We start from the raw sequence: 14827 nt of genomic DNA on the forward strand, positions 1-14827 counted from the left end.
TCGTACATCCAACTTCGATCCATCTGTAAATTAAATTAAAATAATGATTCCAATTAGTCATGGTGGTCGAGCAACATACATTGTTACAAATTCTTGGCTTACAAACGGGTCGGTTTACAATCGTAACCCACTCCTTGAATATTATGCCTCATATGTGAACACATTAATTAGCGGGATTTAATTAGTGTTTAAGAAAAATTTGACAGCATTTCCCCTTAACTCCCCAAGTATGCGTAAACCACATACTCGTAGGAGCAATAAGGAGAAATGCTGACGAATTTTTCTCAAACACTAATTAAATCCCGCTAATTAATGTGTTCACATCCTAAATGAGACACAATATTCAAAGAGCAGTCCCAAACGGGGGACTATCCAAAATTAATCCCTATTAGATTAATTTTGAACGGGCATGGACCTAAAAGCATCAATAGGTCGGTTATTGGACCACAATACACTAATTATTTACATTACCTTAACAGATCAAGCATGCATGCATTAATAAATAATTGACCTAAATAATTAAGCAATAATAAGTACCAGAAAATTAGCGAGAGAAAAGAGGAAGACTAACCCTAGCAAGATAGAGAGGAGAAATGCAAATTAACTTCAAAGATCTCAGCTTCGGTCTCGATCCTTCTGCGCAGAAATCAGACCAACAGAGAGAGAGAGAGAGTAATTGATCAAAACGGCGCTGGAAGAAGGCCTTTTTGTAACCCTAAACCTTTCTACACGGACATTTATCTATAAAGCCGTGTAGAAAGTCGAGAGAGCTACACGGACTTTTATATAAACAGCCGTGTATAATTATTTTTTAACTCTTTTTAATTAAAAGAAACAACCTTTTTTAATTCTACCTTTCTACACGGCTCTTTATTAAATGTCCGTTTAGCATTGTATTTTTTTTTGGTTTTTTTTTTTATGTTTTTCAGATAGCAAAACAAACAATTTCCAAAAAAGAGGAAGACATTTAAAATCCTGAATTCCAAAACATATATAGCAATTTGAACAAAAAATTCATGTACATTAATTTATACAAAAATTACAAATTCTTATTGAGCATTAATTACAAAAGTTAAATCCATATAAACTAAAAAATTCTATCAAGGACTGGAAGAGGTGGATATATGAAGGACCCTCAGAATCGGATGGAGAGTCAGATGAAGACGATCTCGTCCGACTCCCCACCCGGCTCTGGTCCTTCATCCGACTATCCGGCTCTGAAATTATCCTCCAAAAAAACTTTAGCGCACAAATCAGACCAATTAATTGGGGAAATGAAGCAATTCGCATGGGAATTCGAGATGTAGGTTATCAATTATATCGGACTGGTCATCTTATGAGCTCCAAAAACAGTAGCTCATCTTTATAGATTTGCGATCCGAAATAATTGATAAACCTAAATTTCCGCCCAATTGTTAACTGCGAGAGGGAGAGTACAGATTGATCAATATGTTCTAATAAAGAAAGAGTTCAATAAAGATTCATATGTAAACTAAAATTTCCATTAAGGACTGGAAGAGGGGATCCCCTCTTCCAGTCGTTAATGGATATTTTTAGTTTACAAGTGGGTGATTCTTTCCTTTTGGTGCCAGTAGGGTTTACAGAGGGTAATATGAAGATACATATTTTAATAAAGAAAGAGCTAGCTGAAAATAAAAAGTTGGATGAAGGACCTTCAAAAAAAAGAGAAGAGGTGGATGAACAACCTTCAGAGTCGGATGAAGAGTCGAATGAAGAGTCGTCCGACTCTTCATTGGACTCTTCATCTGACACTTCGTCTGGCTCTGAAGGTCATTCATCCCTCCTCTTCCATTTTTTTTGAAGGTCTTCATCCCAACTCTTTATTCGATCAGCTCTTTCTTTATTAAAACATGATCTTCATATTACCCCCTCTGTAAATAATCAGATTACAGAGAGAGAGAGAATTGATCAAAACGGCGCTGGAAGGAGAAGGCCTTTTATATAACCAACTTGGTGCTCGAAAAGGCGCGCCCTTACCAAAACCCTAAAATAACCTTTCTACACGGCTTTTTATTAAACGTCCGTGCAGCTCTCTCAAGCTTTCTACACTGTTATTTAAACAAACATCCGTGTACAAGTTGGACATTTCTTCACGGTTCTTTAATTAAATATCCGTGTAGCTCTCTCAAGCTTTGTACACTGTTATTTAAACAGACATCCGTGTACAAGTTGGTCATTTCTTCACGGTTCTTTAATTAAATATCCGTGTAGCTCTATCAAGGCTTTCTACACTGTTATTTAGACAATAAGCCGTGTACATTCCCTAATAAACGTCCGTGTAGCTCTCTCAAGGCTTTCTACACCGATTCTTTAATAAAAAACCGTGTAGAGATTTCACAGATATTCCGGGCACCCAAAAAATTACAATTTCTCCACGGTTTTTATGTAAAATTGTCAAATCCGTGTACAATGTGCAGTGTACAATGACCATTTTTGTAGTAGTGATGATCATGTATTTTTATTATATAATTACTTTCTTAGCCATGTTAGGCACTTCTGGGACAAATTTCACATTTTTAGGAATTTTATTTATATTTTTAACGCCTTATTTAGTGACAGAAGGGCATCAGCAGTCCTTTTCTCAGTCATTTACTTATGAATTTATTCTGAGCAATTGGCTACATGAAATTTGGATTTCTTTTCATGAAAATGTCCATATTAGTCCATATTACTTGTGTGTTTTATTTCATATTTTTCTGGTCTTCCTACATCGCGTGGGTAAGGGGTTTAGTACCATTTTTCCAGTGTACCAGCAACAGAAATAAAAAAAAAAATTCAGATATTTGGAAATTTGAACTTCAAAAATTCATTAAAAATAGTAGAAAAATCCTTTTTGATCAAAATTTGGGCCTAAACAGTATGGAATGAAGTCCTCTATCTGCCTGTCATATTTATTTTGACAGAATCAGAGTTTTTGCCCTCTGATTTGCCAGTTTTCAGCAGAAGGGCATTTTGAGCATTTTTTTATGACAACAGAGGTTTGCAAAGGCTCAACTACTGATCCCATGCAATCAATGCACTGCACATCATGCCAGTATGACTGTGCTAGTGATTGAGCACTGAGATTAGTACCAGAATCCTTCCTTCTACATTTTTCTTTACCAGCAAGTGTATTAAGCTTGATTTTAATGATTCTTCTTGCATATTTTCATGGTTTTATGCAAGGAGCCTTAAAAGTTGCTTAATTTCATTTCTTTGCCATGTAAGCTTGTTGTTACATACAAAATCATGATTTACTGTTTTTTTTTTATCAGACTTTAGCTTTGATCAAGCTTAGATGTCAATGGATTAAGACAGTAAGACAGAAAGCCTCAATTTAGTATTAATTATCACATAAAAAACAATGATAATGTTTCCAATATAAAAAAACAATCAAAACAAACTTCAACTAATTATAATTATGCAATAACAATTACACATTTGTAAGTACATGAAATTTCCAGCAAAGTACTACCACCAGCATATATCGAAAGATAGTATTGAAAGTTGTATACAAAAAAAGAGTGCTTTATGCTTCTATCTATCAAAATACACAAAAAAAGAGCTCTATATATGCCTATATCTATCAAAATATACAAAAGAGAGCTCTATGCCTCTATGGCTCTAGAGGCAGGAGGTTCGGCGAAGAGCAGTGCTGGTGGAGCAAGAACTGGTTAAATGTTGCTGACTTTAAAGTGTTGCTTGAAGAGGTGGAGATGCAGCGGCAAAGACAGAAAAGGCGGAGAGGAGCGACACGAGGTGCTTGAAGAGACGCTTCTCGAAGCAAACGGGAAGGCAGAGGCCCCGTGGAAGAAAGATTGGAAAGGAGAGGAGAGGAGAGGAGACGAAGAGAGGGGTTAATTTGGTTTGCAGTCTGTTGAATTGAGGGATAAAATTGGAAATATCAAAATACGTTTTTAATACAATGTTTTTCAGAATAAACTTAATCAAATATGTATATTAGATGTATAAATGTGACAATTTGGTAAATTTGATGATTTTAGAGTGGCAAATAAGAAATTTTGAGTTTTGGGGTGGCAATTTGGTATTTTCCAAGTTTTGGAGTGGCATGGAGGAAATTTTCCCTTTTATAATCTAGGCACCATTTGCAAAACTGTAATTTACATATTTTACTTGGTAGGCAGGGTAATTAAATATATTACAAGTACTGGCAAGGTATATCCTATTTGAAAGAGAAACCCCTATTTCTTCTCAAATTTGTGTAAGCACGAAATGTTATAACCCTTGCAATTTATATACACTGGTGTAAGTAAAACAAACTTTAGATTACTTTATTACCAAAGTATTTCTTTTCTCAAATATGTTTTAAATGACAATGTTATAACACCAACCTTCAATATTAGCTAGGAAGTAAACTTTTTTCTCTGCTATAAGGTTATTTTTATCTTGGTAAATATTAATTGGGTTGAATTCAAATACAACAACAGATAATTAAGTCATGTTCTACTCAAGTTAACCACAAAAGCAAATATGAGAAATGTCAGGAAAAATTTGCAAATTGTTGGAATGTAAGGGTGTAATTGGAAAAACATCACTAGCCGAAAAGATATCTCAATAGAAGGGAACAAGGGAACTGGTGAAATGATTCTTAGCTTCCCAAAGGATTTGTGTTCTCTCTTTATTCATGCCCTGTCAGAACCTTCTAAAACAACCTTAACTTCCCTTATGATTGATGTGAATCTAAAATCCTAAATTGTTTTCTTCTTTTCTTTTTCTCGTTTGGGTCTCTTTACTTTTTGCTTTTGGACTCTGATCATAACAGGGCTTGCCATTAGGTGCCTATATGTACCAACAAATGATGCATTTGGCATAGATGGAATTGCCTCTTTGCACTTCAGCTCATTTAAGTGGCACTAAGCAAACAATCTGAAGCCTAGGGGGTACCAAACAGAAAAATGAGTTTTCAAACCCTTAGACTACTAATGGTTTTTGTTTGTGTGTGGCTACTGGTATTTCATGAACAAGACATAAATGGCATGAGAAACATCGATCTTGTTTTAAAAAGGCATGAAAGAAGGATGCAAGGAGCAAAGAGAGATTTAGCAATTAACTTTCAACCAAAGAGTTCTTCTCAAGGAGTATCTACGTCATCTGATCTAGATGAGGAAAACAAAAGACGGGTCAGAAGAGGATCTGATCTGATACACAACCGATGCTGATAAGGAAATTATGAGGTGCAAAATCATGGAAATTATGATGCTGATAAAACCTCTCTCCCTGACAATGGATCAAGCTTAACTGATTCTTAGAAATTAGTTTCTTTGTACAAAATTACCTAAACTTCTGAATTCTCGTGTAACTATATCCGGTGCCAGCACATCCAGCACTAGTATATGTTGACATAAGTCTGAATTTACAAGCATCCATCTAATTTCACGCATAGAGTGCAAGCTCTCCCTCTAACAAAAAATAAATAAAGAAGAAAAGAAGGAACATAGAGGAACAAAAAAACTGCCCCTTTCAACAGCATATGCAGAAAATTTTCCTAATTTAATGAATCAATAAGGGATTCATATTAATAAGTCGCCTTGACAGAATCAATAAGGGATTCATATTAATAAGTCGCCTTGCAGTACATAACAAGGATAGAATCCTACCTGACAACTGTAGTGAAGTGATTTGAAAGGGCCAGTTCATCCTCTCATCAAAGTCGCCTTGACAGAATATAGGCATGATTCCTACACCTAAAAGAAACAGTATTTAATTCCTAGCGCAAAGGTATAATACAATCCGACGGAGGGGGGGAAGACAGCAGGGAGGGAACAGAGCGCATGGTGTCGACCTTGGGTTTCAGGCTGGGATTCGTCGGAGGAAGGGGAAGGGAAAAAAAGGTGGCGGTGGAGGAGGAGAGGAGGCAGAGGGAGGAGAAGGGGTGGTGGGAATGAGGATCGGAGGGGAGTAGAGAGAAGGGAAATGCGTAAAAAGAAGAAAAAAAAAGAATCGATACCGCTGAAGAAAGGGAGTCTGCATTGTCTGCAATAACTCAAAAAAAGAAAGAATCGATACCAGCCGTCCGATTATAAACGGAGTCCATCCGACCCTCCCCTAAACCATAGGGGTCTTTAATTTTAGTGCGGATCTAATTTGCACGACTATCAAAACAAATCAGACGGTCTAGATACTTAACTCAAAAGATTCCTTTTTGAGTTAATGCAGAGGATACAAATTCAAAGAAAAGGACCCATTTGTCAGAGACGCTGTTTAATTCATTATACTGTAGCAATCATCAAGGATTAGATACATAGTATAGATTGGTCCGGATCTCCTGAGATAATGGAGATGTCCATTGACAATCAGGATGACACATTTTTAATCGAACGACTTAGATTTACAAATGTTCATAGCCCTTCGATATCTCAATATTCCATCAGCCAGATGGATAAGTAAATGAACATGAAATCAGATCAAACTTTGCTATAAGGAAATAAATGCAGTGCTCTTTAATTTCAACGGTTCCGATCGACCAACGAACAATGTGTTTACGTACATCTTCATTAATTCACAGAGCAAGAGTTTATGTTCTATGAAACATATACTCTTGCTCTGTGAGTTAATGAAGGCACACGTATACATGTCGTCCGTTGGTCGATCGGAACTGTTGAAATCAAATAGCACTGCATATATATTATTGCAGAAAATTTTGATGAAATTTTATATTTATTTACCTATCCATCAAGTCTACGGAATATCGAAACATCGAAGGGCTATAAATACTTCACGTTGGATCAAAGCTCAGACACAACAAAACTTCAAAACTTTTATGTTGGTTGTGTTTAATATATCTCCTTGATCATTTCAAAACAAATTTAGAATCATTTCATTGAAAATCAACCGTCGATCATTTACGTGAAAATGAACGGTCCGTAAATATTTGCTAAATTTGAAGGGGCAAATAATGATGAAAGTCTTTAAAATTGACACTTATAAGTATAATTTGGTCCTAAAAAACATAAGTAATTTTAATTTTAATTTTTTTCATATTATTTGATGTATATGCATTACATAATTAGCAAATATCAACCTCCAAGCCGTCTGATAAATCATAAATGGTGATGATGTACTTATTTGAGGTGATTTTATTAGCAAAGCAGTTTTAAGTTATGCAGCGCACAACCTATATAATTTAAGGAGCTTCTAAAATATCTGATACACTGCTTGAAGCTAAAACTGCTCTGTTAAAATCTATACTTCTCAAATATTTTGTTCTCCCATTTCATCCAGAGAAGATTTTTAGGCACCTACTCTCTCTAAAATTTTCCATTCCCTTCGATTTTATCCGCCATTTTCCTCTTCTTTTTCGGAAATTTCAAATGGAGTTGCCGCTATCACCAAACCTAATGCCGATCTTTTTCACTTACGATCTAACCACTAGACCTTACCTTCGCCCAATCCCACCACCAAACCCTTGTGCACACGCAAACCTCCATCTGTGCTCTCCATCTTCTACAATGCAGCCACCGCAACGAGGTAGCAGAGGTGGCGACTAAGATGGCCGCGACGAGCAGTGGCTGAATTTGTGAATTTACGCATCTGATTGCAATTTAAATTAACACAAGTCTCTCTCTCTCACACACACGCACACATATGCGCACATAGAATTCTAACGCAATTGACCTACTTCTGCCTAATAGGAACTCTGAAGAGGCCCAAATTAGTCGTGTCAGCACAGAAAATCTCGCTTCCTTCAGTGACAACAAGTTTATTAGCATAGCAGGTATGCTATGGGGAACTGATGAGTTGATTAGTTATTATTGTCTTTCTTGTGGTGCACTTCAACTGTTTGATGAAATGCCTCTTTTGCTTGCTTTGGTTGATCATAGAGAGATTGATCCAAGCTGCTTTGTTTGGAATCGGAAAAATAAGCAAACTTGTTACAATCTACCATTAAGTTGCACTAGATTTATTTTTAAAGAAGGCTATTGGTAACCCTGCTCAATCATTTTCAAGCAATTATGATTTTGGTTAGTTTTTTTTTTCGGTGATTGGTTTGGAGGCTTGCTTTATTCAGCAAGCCAAGATGCTAAATTGGCTGTGCAAGACCAGCTGTCAGCTCTTAGTTTCACTAGGTTAGATCTCTCTTCAAAAGTTGTATTTCGTTTATTGTGTTATTAATTGCTAAAATGTCTTGTTCTGGTTCTTTACATCTTATATTTAGGTTGCACATGATTTTTTTTTACACCGATGGTTACTTTATTAATTTTTATTGTGCTTATGCAAAATTGACAGTTTTTACTAAATTTTTTGACAAACTTTATTAGATCTTCTTCATGATTTACAGTTTGGCTGTTATTTTTGGTGCTGGATTAGTAACCAGCTTATCCCCTTGTACATTGAGTGTTCTGCCATTGACTCTAGGCTACATAGGTAAACCAATTTCATAATGCATGCATTAGTTAAATGATAATGTTGAATGCAAAGTACATTTCCCTCTCATGCATTTCACTTTTTTTTAACTTTTCAGGAGCCTTTGGTGCTGGGAAAGATTGAGGAGAGGTAATGAAAATCTTTGTTTAAGAAAAAAAAATACCGTAATGGAGGCCCATATGAATCTCTAGTGAAAGAATGATGATATTAATATGTTTAGTCTAGTTTTCATAAAACTAACTACTGGAGCACATCGGGTTTATGTGATAAGCTACAACCTAACCATTGCTATTATTATTACCTCCTAATTTAATCATAATTGAGAATCTATGAGGTAGTGAATCTTTCTATTCGTGCTAACTGCTAAGTTCAGTTTATTTATTAAAAAGCTATTGGCATGAGCGGACTCGCACCTTTTGAGCGAATAATACTTCATTTAATGGAGTACCTGATTTTTTTTTGTCCTTCTTTTGTTTAATTAGGTTATTGGAAATTCAATTGCTTTTGCACTAGGTTTGGCTACAACACTAGCCATACTAGGCGTAGCTGCCTCCTTTGCGGGAAAGGCATATGGCCAAGTTGGCCAAGGTCTTCCTGTGGCTGCCTCTGGTTTAGCCATAGTTATGGGCTTGAATCTTTTAGAGGTACTTTCTACATTTGAAATTTGGGAATATCCAAGAAACAGTGCATTTTCTATTATATTCCTTGACCTACTAAATATGGAAAGTGGAATATGCTAATTGAATATAAGAAATTTTAATGATAGGCTACTGTATATTATTTTCTTACATAATAAACGTTTCCTTGTATGGCTATCTTTTTTAGGTGATCGAATTACAACTCCCCTCATTCTTCAACAATTTTGATCCACGGGCAGTAGCAGCAAGCTTTCCTTCAAGTACTTTCTTTCAATTTTACACTTTAAAATGAACTTGCTACTTTACCTACATGGTATTTACTTTACCTTTTTCTCTCTAAAAGTACAAAAACCTTAATATAAATATATACTATTAATTACTGGATGTAATTTTTGAAACATGATCTGAATATAGGCATTGCATTGTGGTTAGCTGCACGAGGTGCTGGAACGTAGATGGTGAGATCTATCAACTGTTAGAAAATAGCACCAACCATCAACAAGAGTAAGCAAGCACATAATTGTTATTAACCTTGACTACTGCTCATTAATCCAATGACACATCATTATAATTTGTTAATTTGTAGTTGGAAGGCAACACAAAAGTTCACATGGTTTAGAGTTCCATTAATTCTTGAAGGAAGAGCATAAAAACAAAGCTCTCCTGATAACCATGCATTTCATGTATTTGGAGTGATTGGTAGATAATTATTAAATGGAAACGTTTATGATGCAAAATGGGTACTAAAATGTTGGTGTGTGGCTGAAGCATAATTGGTGCATACTAACAGAGGTTTATTTTAAAATTCAAGGGGTTTAGAATATTTCTTGCATTAGTAAGTCACTGAGTTGTAAAAATAACATAGCTATACAACTTTTCATTAAAAAAAAATTATTAAATGAAAGTACCCTTTTTTTCTAAAAAGATACAGGTGGAGTAACGAGATTTGTGAGTATCCAGCCCAAGGGATAATATTTTTGGGTGTATAGCAATGTGCAAGTACACGGTGTTGTGTTGTAATGGGTTTTTGACATTTTTTGATACAATGTGTGTTGATTATGCTATGTTAATGCTTTATTCTTATTAAAAGGTTTATGCTTATTAAATGCTTTATGATGTTTTTCTCAATGTGTTTTCTATCGATTTGTAAGATGTGTTCTCAGTTTGAATGGGAATTGGGGATTGTAAAGGAATACTGGGAGGATTGTCCAATGAAAGCATTTTGGTACCAAAAATAGGAGGCTAGTAATTCCAGAGGTATATCCATGGAAAAAATGCACGGGCCTATTCAAATAATAGCGCCAATTTCTGACCAAGTGGGGCCCACTTTCGCTGGTCATGGATATGCTGGGGTGGGTCCCCCGTAAACTGCCCTTGAAAATACTCAAGTGGGTCCCAAGGGTGTCACCCTTGGAAATGTTCAAGTGGGACCCATGTTCCCTCCCCTTGAAAATAATCTGGTGGGCTCCACGATGCTCCCCTTGAAAATAATGTAGACAGTGGCCAAATTTGAAATTATTTCCAACGACCCTTTTTTCAAGGGTAGTCTCTTGAAAAAAGCTAGAAAAGAGTATTTCCAACTGTCCCCTTGGAAATACTGACTATTTCCAAGGAGGGTATTATCAACGGTAGTATTTTCAAGGGTAGCGCTTGAAAATGGTGATTTTTGGGCTTTTTTCAAGGGTAATCTCTTGGAAAAAGCCATTTTCGGGAGCATGAAAAAAGAGTGAATTCTAGTAGTGATGGTTCGCGCGTGGCTGCTCTTTGCGACTCTGAGCTGGCTACATGGTCTAAAGACTGCCCCCAGAACTATAATTATAGAGTGAGGCTATGGTACTTTAATAGAGTGTGTCACTCTGGCTGCATATACCAGCCTATACAATTGACTTCCCATGCTACGCAGTAAAAATGGATATCCTCTTATGGAAAGCTTACCAAAAATACTCCAACATTCATACACAATTTTTAATAAAAAAAAAAAAACATGTACATGCAATTTGGTCAAATTGTACACAGTTTTACTATTTACATTTGTGTATGAATGTTGGAGCATATTTATATACGGTTGTAAACAAAAAACCATGTACATCCGAGTCCGTATCCTCTAAAGTAACAAAAAAAAATTCAGTTTTGACCCGGACCGTCTGATCAGAAATTAGGGCCAATTCAGCCCACGGAAGAACACACGGGGCCCTTTAATATTTGTGTTAGGATATATTGGACGGTCCAGATCAAAACTCACAAGTTGGGAGTTACTTTAGGGGCCTTCATTATAGTGTTCCTTCAAATGAAAGGGCTAGGATTTCAACCACAGGTACCAAAAGGGCTAGGAGTACTTATGACAACAACAGCTAGACACTGTAATGAAACTATTTCAAGGAAAGTTTTCATAGGCACGCATCTAGAATTTTCAATTTTTTAAATTCTCATTCTCATGTAAAGAATAACAAAAAAAAAAACCGTCTGTTTATAAAGGAAAGATTATTCACATATTCGAACAGAGTCGGCTATCAACTATTTGTTTATAAAGATCTATTCAGAGACGTACATAGTTAACCGCAATTGATTATTAGTTTGACTTTGCTTGGCAATATAGATGAACAGACTTGGATGGAAGCATAACATAATGTTATAATCACAAATTATTTAGTCATGGTGAGACTATTGGATTGTGACAAAAATATTATGGATGTTTTGACAAATTGGTTTTCTCACAGTACTAGGGGCAAGTGCAGCTACTATTTATTTGAAAAATAGATGTCAGCAACGACTGTATGCAGAATTGACAACCTTTCCATCAATATTTTTTTATTCATAATGCCCATACAAAAATGAAAATAGTTTACGCTCCTTCACCTACCATAGTGTGTATAAAATTAGTAATAATGCAACTTGGTATCTCACTTTAATTAAAACTAGTAATGAAAATAGTTTGGTACATGAACTTGTCTTAAATTAAATATTCTATCAGGAATATTTACCTTCTAACGCTTACCAGTATGTAGAAGCTTCATTAATCAATAGAATATATTTTACATACAAACACTTTTGATCGACTCAACCTAGTGCGCAGAGAGAAATGTGCGAAATTCTGTTTAGATAAGAAAGTTTCGGCCTACGGGCAAATGCTTTAAAAAGAAAAAGAAAAATAGAAGATGGTTTGAGAAGGCCCAGCAGCCCATGTCCATTTGTAGGCCTGTTATTCTTTCACCTTTCTTTATTTTGTTAAGAAATTGGTATATGAGTGAGTCTATGGTACTATGCATATTACGATTTGTTACCGTGCTACGGCTCTATATTTGAGTTTTCAAATCCTAACGGTCGATCCGAACCGTTCATCTTGTTCTCCATATTAATATGTGTTTGGAGACCAAATTTTACATTTTTTGAAATTTTTTTACTATTTTTTGAAATTTATTGAAAATCACTGTTTTTGGATGGTCCAGAATTTTCAGATCAAGTGATTTTCTAAATATCTAAAAAAATAGTAAATTTTTTTCAAAAATGTAAAATTTGGTCTCCAAACACATATTAATATGGAGAACAAGATGAACGATTCGGATCGACCGTTAGGATTTGAAAACTCGAATATAGAGCCGTAGCACGGTAACAACCTGTGATATGCATAGTACCATAGACTCACTCTTGGTATATTGGGTTGCGTACACAAGTTTTGCGAGACAACCTCAAGAGCTGTGTGTGTGTGTGTGTGTGAGAGAGAGAGAGAGAGAGTTTATTGTTTATATTTACTAATATTTTTGTTGTTTTCTTTGTCAATACATGCCAGTAGACTCTCATATATGAAATCAATTATTTCTAATTGCTTCTCTAATTATGTTTTTTTTTATATAGCATGTAATGTATTGGAATGATCTGTAATTGTAATCACTTCAGCTAGATGATGTTATTTTTTGATGTAATAACTGTAGCTAGGTTTTCTAAATTGACACTTCTATTTAAATATGTGCTTATGAATGTTTGTTTGAAACATTAAAATATGCTTCAGATCTCTAATTTGCACTACAAAATGAAACCTATTGTTTCTTAAAATCACATAATATATAGCAAATTTGAATCCTATGCCCTCAAAAGAAGTCTTCTTCATTCCTAAAGTGCATCAGATTCGTATGCAATTTGATCTTCGCCATCTTCATCATCTTTACTAATAAAGTCAGATTCATATTCACTTGCAGATTCTATGGAAATAGGTTATTTTCTTTTACGCTTGTCATTTTGTGTGAGAATTGTCTCTTCTCCTTTACTTGTCATGTCATCCTCTTCTTTCTACAATCAGAAAATAAGGTAATAATAAATATTTACAAATTATCCATTTAACTACAAAGTAATATAATACTTACAAATTACATTAAAAAACACTACAATTTAAATTGTTATCTACATTTACTAGAAAATTTAAAAACATTAGTTGAATTGTAATGACCAGAGTCTTAGTTTTGCTTAATTTGCAAGAACTGAGCAAAAAGACAACCAATGTTTTATTTGAGAAATAAGCAACATATAATAATATATTTGAGAAAAATTCATCATGTAATTAAATTGAAAACATCTAACAACTACAGCCTATTGCATAGCGCTGTACCCTCAAAACAATATCATCTAATAGCAATATTATTTAAACCAGTCTCCCCAGCTGTTTTGTGCGAGATTATTGAAACTTAATTTGAAAACTCAAAATTTTCCAATTTAATATGCTTTTCTAAATCTCCACTTATAATATTTGTTAATTTGAGGGGTTAAATTTGAAGTGTTATATCTAATTAAAGAGGCGCCAATTGGGAGACCTCTAGTTCCTTGCGATATTTCTCTGACTTAATTGAATAGCAATGAACCTCTCTTTAATATTCATTAATTCTCTAAATAGTTACTCTCACTATGTCCTCTCCTTATTAAGGCACCCCTCAATTCTAATACACTCTCCCCGAATTCCTTTCTCTGATTATGTTCTCTTATTTATTTTTCATTTAACCCACTGATAATGAAAACACTTTTCTTGATTTCCACTGATAATGAAATCCTCTGATTTATTCTCCATTTATCATTTTGGCTCAATCTTATTAAATTCTGACTCTTGTTGAATATTATGGAGTTATCATCAGTCGCTTCTATGGTCATGTCCTAAGGAGCGATATTCACGGATGATCTTAGTGGTGATTTCAATTTTTCGCACAATCTAGGTATTATTGTTTCAACTTTATGTATTTTATTTTGATTACTTCTTTAACTATCCCTATTTCTAAAAATTTACTCCAACAATCTTAGGAATAACGATATTTTATCCGAACTTTTATTTTTGTTTTGATTTAATATGTAACATTCTTAAGTCTGTTCTTGATTCGGATAGTGATATATATTGTTATTTTCATGAGATTAAATTTTGTGATATTATAATTCACAATTTAAGTAGAAAAATTTCATGGTGGATCAAATTTTGATTTAGTTTACATAGATTACCATTCTTTTTAATCTGATTATTAAAAAGAAAAATAAAAGACTATGTGTTTTGGATAGTATATAATTATAGTACATCAGAAAATTCCGAATTTGATGTTTTACTATTTAATTACTTTACAAATTAGCCGTAAGTTTTAATTTGAATTGTCTATGACCAGTTTATATGAAGCATTAATATGTTGAAATTATTGTGCACATATAGAGTATCAATTCATTTCGACGTCCAATTGTTCTGAAGCAGAACTGCACACATTCTTTGAGCATTTGTAATGGATATCAGATAAAATACAGTTCAAATTTAAGTCGGAATCGTCCAATCAACATTAAGATTT

The 14827-nt window shown here is 34.5% G+C and overlaps 1 long non-coding RNA gene across 4 annotated transcripts; it reads left to right on the top strand.

The window, feature by feature from the left end:
* The first annotated feature begins 8018 nt into the window (after window positions 1-8018).
* On the top strand, window positions 8019-9313 carry LOC144560761 (uncharacterized). 4 transcript variants are annotated; one of them, XR_013513468.1, is made up of 5 exons: window positions 8031-8087; window positions 8300-8385; window positions 8483-8514; window positions 8868-9029; window positions 9211-9313. It is a non-coding gene; the product is annotated as an uncharacterized LOC144560761 (long non-coding RNA). The 4 variants fall into 4 exon arrangements; XR_013513469.1 differs by having other exon boundaries at window positions 8049-8087; window positions 8280-8385; XR_013513466.1 differs by having other exon boundaries at window positions 8019-8087; window positions 8300-8514.
* The last annotated feature ends 5514 nt before the right edge of the window (window positions 9314-14827 follow it).

The sequence above is a fragment of the Carex rostrata genome, chromosome 10 (genome assembly GCF_964058835.1).
Source record: "Carex rostrata chromosome 10, lpCarRost1.2, whole genome shotgun sequence".
Classification (NCBI taxonomy): domain Eukaryota; kingdom Viridiplantae; phylum Streptophyta; class Magnoliopsida; order Poales; family Cyperaceae; genus Carex; species Carex rostrata.